Genomic DNA, 6,194 nt, shown 5'->3' with positions numbered 1-6,194 from the left:
AGTCCTTGTTTGAGAACTTCACATATTACAAACTACACGGACATAAAACTAAGTCATTAATAAATAAAGAGCGAAATGCCTGTCGCCGACTTTCGTGTAAATGTGTGCGTTACGGCGTTAACCGGTTACGCTGCGCATGCGCGACAGACTAAATTATTGGCGACTTGCCAGGTGTTACCTCTCAGCGTTCCAGCTGTTGCCCTTCAAAACAAGAGCTCAACATTGAGCTTTATTGAGAGTGGCCGTATCAAGCCTGCAACCCCGTTTTAAAAAGAGGTGTAGTGGAAAGCCCATTTTATCATACATAGAGTAAAACGTGATGACTCAAACATATCTGCACTTGTTTTGTTTTTCAAAGGTTGCGCATTATTGTTATTTTGAAAAGATATGCAGTGTAACTAACGCTCAGTAAAACTCTTTATGCCCAAATATTTGATCTTATTTTGTTTAATTTTTCACAGGTTGCACTTTATTGATATTATCTTGAAAAGGTATTCAGTGCACAACAGGTTGATTGCAGCCACAATAAGCTAAATGTGAAGTGTGTTGAACGGTAACATATGTCATTAACAGGGAAAAACCTGTAGATGTGACGAACTATTGCTTTTCTGAAAAGATCTAGTAAAAGATAAGGGCAAAATTAATGAGTTTTTAAGTGTAATGATAACAGACCACTTTGCATTACTTATAACTCCTGTTTAAAATGTTCATTAAGCAACGTTATGTAACTCATAGAAATGTAAGGTATTCTATATACAGCTTTTTCATTGTTATCTGACTGAATGAAAGGCAGACTTGGTTATATTATATGTGGTGTGATGTCATCAGAGGAAGGGTGCTTAATGGGAGGTACATTCCCTCCCGGTGGTTGCAGCAGGGACTACAACCAGCAGGACATCCGTGGTGAAAGACTACAATTCCCACTCAGCAGTGCAGGCGGGGGAAGGCAGCCGCACAGCTGAAAAGGATGAGGCTGATGAGCCTGCGAGGAACTGAGGAGAGTCCGGGACATTATGTTTGTTGTGTACACCGACGGGTGGTGGAGTTAAGTTTTGCCTTTTGTTTGATTACGAAGAATCAAATTACAAAGACTTGGATTTAAAGAAACCTTCGCCTGTCGTCTTGATTTGTGCACCCACGCCTCACCTCACGATCCCGTCCTCTAAAGACATCACAGTGGTGGAGAATGCCAAACGCAGAGGGGTGGGTGGGAGCGAATGTCCATCAGTGAGTTGACCATTCGCTTTGCACAATTGAGAACCGGTGACAACGCTATGGAGGAAATGCTACAGCTGCTGGCGCAAAGCACTAAGCTCCAGGTGGAGACGAACCGGGCCCTGCTGGAGGAGCAAAGAAGAGCCAACATGTTGAAGGAGGAGGAACTTGAGCTACAGAGAAGTCAGCTTCAAAATGCAAGGTCACCGAACCCCAACCCTGTTATCCGGGCCAGTGATTTTATCCCTATGATCCAGAAGCCTATCTGCAGGCGTTTGAAAACGCAGCAACCAGAGAAAAATGGCCGGAAGACCAGTGGGTTGGTCTCCTTGCTCCGTTCCTGTCCGGTGAGTCACAGAAGGCTTTTCAAGATTTGGATAGCTCAGTAGCAAATGACTATGATGCCCTTAAAGAGGAAATATTGAGTAGAATAGGACTTACTAAGTTTGGAATGGCCCAACGATTCTACAATTGGAGCTTTAGGAATGACCAACCTCCCCGGACACAGATGCATGAGCTAATACACATCACAAAGAAATGGCTTGATCCAAGTAAAACCCCTGCTGCAGCTATAGCGGAAGCCGTTGTGGTAGATTGGTATTTACGGGCACTGCCCTATGAAGCGAAGAGGGTGGTTGGCCTTAGCGCTCCAGCTACGGCCGTTGACTTAGTGGAAGCAGTGGAACAGTACCAGGCCACGAATGAAATGCTCCGCATGGGGAAAAAGGTGCCACCCATGGGGCAAGCAAGGCCCGCAAATCCATATCCCCAGCCCGTAAGACTTGCACAAAGTAACACCAGCCAGCAAATACAAGGACGTTATCAGGCTGAGCGAGAGCAAAACAAAAGTATGCTAGAGAGGGGTGCGAGGATATGCTACAGATGCGGGGAGCCCGGACATATTTCACGGCAATGCACTAAAGGAGATGAACTAATGCCGACAGCAGAGTCCGCTAGTAGCCAGCCTACACACCTCTACGCCTCCTTGATGGAGGGTACAGAGCACAAAGCTTTTACTTGCCCTGTGAAACTTAATAATCAGGATGTGGAAGCTTTACTGGATTCCGGAAGTAATTATACACTAGTCCACAAACCGTTAGTAGAGGGAATGGACTGGCTTCAGGAAGGGACACGGCCGGTGTCGTGTGTCCATGGTGATACACGCCAGTATCCTACTTGTACGCTGAAGCTAATCACAACGCAAGGCATGTGTGAAGTCAAAGCGGGGGTGATAGATTCCCTGCCTGTCCCTCTTTTAATTGGAAGAGATTGTCCCCTGTTCCTCCGGCTCTGGAGAGAGGTACAGGAGAGACGGTCGAGGGAGACAGGACAACCCCGAGGTAAAGTTAAACTGAAATGTAGATCACAGTGTGTCCAAGACTGGTTTAACACTTACCTCTGCTCCAGTGAATGCTTTTCTCGGTGCTGCAGAATCAGCCAGCGAGGTGGACCCAGCCTCACAAGGCCAAGAGGAGCCCAAGGAAGCCACCAGCCGTCATCAAGCGAGGAAGGAAGACCAACAGCTGAGGCCCCACTCACAGGCCAGTATGGTACTGCTCAACTCAATGACCGCACATTAGTAAATGCGTTACAAAGTGTGAGTAATTGAAGGGGTGGACCAAGACCAGGGAGGCAGGTAAACTTACCCTCATTTTGCTGTGAAGAATGGCCTACTGTACCGAGTAGTCGAAGTGCGAGAGGAATTAACAGAGCAGCTGTTAGTGCTGAAATCCTTTCGCTCTACTGTGTTACAATTGGCCCATACACACCTGCTTGGTGCCCATCTAGGAATGGAAAAGACCAAAGATAGGATTCTTCAGCGGTTCTTCTGGCCAGGCATTCACAAGGAAGTGGAAAACTATTGCAGAAGTTGTCCAGAATGTCAGCTTGTGGCCCCTCGACCCTCATTTAGAAATCCCCTGATTCCCCTCCCCATCATTGAGGTCCCCTTTGAAAGGATTGGGTTAGATATTGTGGGTCCCCTACCCAAAAGTGCTCGGGGTTATCAGTATATTCTGGTCCTAGTGGACTATGCAACCCGGTACCCCGAGGCCATACCCCTCAGAAAGGCTACAGCCCAGCAGATCTCAAAAGAACTGTTCCTCCTAAGCAGTAGAGTGGGACTTCCAAAAGAGATACTGACAGATCAGGGAACCCCTTTTATGTCGCATGTCACCAAAGGCCTGTGCTCCCTCCTAAAGATCAAGCACCTCAGAACGTCAGTATACCATCCACAAACGGACTGGTAGAGAGGTTCAATAAGACTCTTAAAATGATGCTGAGGAAGACAATTGAAAAAGATGGCCGTAATTGGGATCAACTCCTCCCCTACCTGATGTTTGCCATGAGGGAGGTTCCCCAAGACTCTACAGGCTTCTCACCTTTTGAGCTCTTGTACTCTTACAAACCCAGGGGGATCCTGGACCTGGCGAAAGAATCCTGGGAAAAACAGCCTTGTCCTCACCGCACAGTTATCGAGCATGTGGAGGCCATGAAAGACAGAATGAGTGCCATTTATCCTATTGTCAGAGAGCACATAGAAAAAGCTCAGAAAGAACAGCAAGCGTCCTACAACCGCCCTGCGCAGCCCAGAGAGTTCAGGCCAGGAGACCGGGTCCTGGTACTGGTACCCACCACTGAATGTAAATTTTTAGCAACTTGGCAGGGGCCTTATGAAATTATTGAAAGAGTAGGAGAAGTGAACTACAGAGTAAAGCAGCCAGGGAGGAGGAAACCAGAACAGCTGTACCACGTAAACCTGTTGAAGAAATGGCACGCTGCAGACGTCCTATTAAGCTGTTTACCCCCAAAAGACACAGGAGCTGCACCGAGGGAGGTCATAAAGATGGGCCCGGATCTGTCCCCCCAGCAACGACAGGAGTGCATGGAGCTAGTGGATCGTAACAGAGAGGTGTTCTCAGCTAAGCCCGGCACAACGCACCTCGCTGTACATGAAATCCGCACCAAGCCGGGTAAAGTAGTGAATCAGCGTCCCTACAGAGTGCCAGAGGCACATAAGGTAACAATTCAGGAGGAGGTTAAAAAGATGCTGCAGCTGGGTGTTATTGAAGAGTCACATAGTGCCTGGGCTAGCCCCATCGTACTGGTCCCCAAACCTGATATGTCACCTCAGTTCTGCAATGACTTTCGAAAGCTAAATGAGATATCAGAGTTTGATGCTTACCCCATGCCCCTAGTGGACGAATTGCTTGATCGTCTGGGAATGGCTCGCTTTATCACAACGCTGGATCTCACAAAGGGATACTGGCAAGTCCCGCTTTCCCCAGCCTCCAAGGAGAAAACTGCCTTTGCAACAAGTGAGGGGCTCTTTCAGTACACCAAATTACCATTTGGGCTGCACGGAGCCCCTGCCACCTTCCAACGGCTCATGGACAGGGTCCTGCGGCCCCACAAGTATGCAGCAGCCTACTTAGATGACATCGTGATACATAGCAGAGATTGGGAAAGTCATTTGCCCCAAGTACAGAAGGTGCTGGAAGCCCTTCATGAAGCAGGTCTCACAGCTAACCCCAGCAAGTGTAGGTTAGCCTATAGCGAGACCAAGTACCTCGGATACACAATAGGGCGGGGACTAGTCAAACCGCAAGAGGCCAAATTGAGGGCCATCCAAGACTGGCCACGCCCTGTAACAAAAAGACAAGTGATGTCTTTTATAGGGCTGGCCAACTACTACAGGCGCTTTGTTCCTAATTTTTCTGATCTTGTTGCCCCTCTAACAGACCTAACGGCTAAGAAACAGCCCCGAATGATGAAGTGGTCCCAGGATGCAGAGGAGGCCTTCATGAGCCTCAAGAAGGCCTTGTGTTCCCACCCCGTGCTCGCCGTTCCAGACTTTAACAGTGAGTTTGTGGTGCAGACAGATGCCTCAGAAGTAGGTCTGGGCGCAGTACTCTCCCAGGTACAGCAGGGGGAGGAGCACCCCATCCTGTACAGTAGCAGAAAGCTATTGTCCCATGAGAAGAGATACTCTACACTGGAGAAAGAATGTCTGGCAGTTAAGTGGGCCCTCGAAACCCTGCGCTATTACCTCAGGGGGCGGAAATTCACACTGGTCACGGACCATGCACCTTTGCAGTGGATGGCAAGAAATAAGGAAACCACCAGTCGGTTAACAAGATGGTTCCTCAGCCTTCAAGCTTTTAACTTCTGTGTTGTGCACAGGGCAGGCCGGAACCACGGGAATGCAGATGCCCTCTCACGACGAGATGTCCTGTGGGCCTTGTCTGGTCCTGCGGAGTCCTCAAGCCAGTGGAGGGGGAAATGTGATGTCATCAGAGGAAGAGTGCTTAATGGGAGGTACATTCCCTCCCGGTGGTTTCAGCAGGGACTACAACCAGCAGGACATCCGTGGTGAAAGACTACAATTCCCACTCAGCAGTGCAGGCGGGGGAAGGCAGCCGCACAGCTGAAAAGGATGAGGCTGATGAGCCTGCGAGGAACTGAGGAGAGTCCGGGACATTATGTTTGTTGTGTACACCGACGGGTGGTGGAGTTAAGTTTTGCCTTTTGTTTGATTACGAAGAATCAAATTACAAAGACTTGGATATAAAGAAACCTTCGCCTGTCGTCTTGATTTGTGCACCCACGCCTCACCTCACGATCCCGTCCTCTAAAGACATCACAGTGGTTACATTGTCATTTAAAAAATAAAAGTAAATGTGACAGTAAAAATTAATTGTTTTATAACAGTGTATATTCATGTAACTTTTGTGGTTTAAAAAATGTCCAAAGGAACTATTGGCCCCCGGGCATCTTTACTTTATCACAATTGGCCCTCGTTGCAAAAAGTTTGGACACCCATGCCGTAAGCTAAATACACCATTCCACCTTTTAAATGTTGAAAAAATCTTCAGCTATAACTTTATACTTCATCTTTTTGATAACTCTTATAGTTATTTAACTGTCCCCCTTTTAGTTTGATGTGTTTTTCCAGCTCCTCTTGGAGTTTTCAATGATTG

At 47.8% G+C, this 6,194-nt stretch overlaps 1 protein-coding gene across 7 annotated transcripts in view; it reads left to right on the top strand.

The window, feature by feature from the left end:
* LOC130194756 (MTOR-associated protein MEAK7-like) overlaps positions 1–6,194 on the top strand; it is a 232,959-nt gene that overhangs the window by 73,198 nt on the left and 153,567 nt on the right. The window lies entirely within an intron of this gene.

Source organism: Pseudoliparis swirei, chromosome 6, assembly GCF_029220125.1.
Source record: "Pseudoliparis swirei isolate HS2019 ecotype Mariana Trench chromosome 6, NWPU_hadal_v1, whole genome shotgun sequence".
In the NCBI taxonomy this organism is placed as follows: domain Eukaryota; kingdom Metazoa; phylum Chordata; class Actinopteri; order Perciformes; family Liparidae; genus Pseudoliparis; species Pseudoliparis swirei.
Note: the sequence above shows the minus strand (reverse complement) of the source record. Positions and strands in the feature narration are given on the sequence as shown.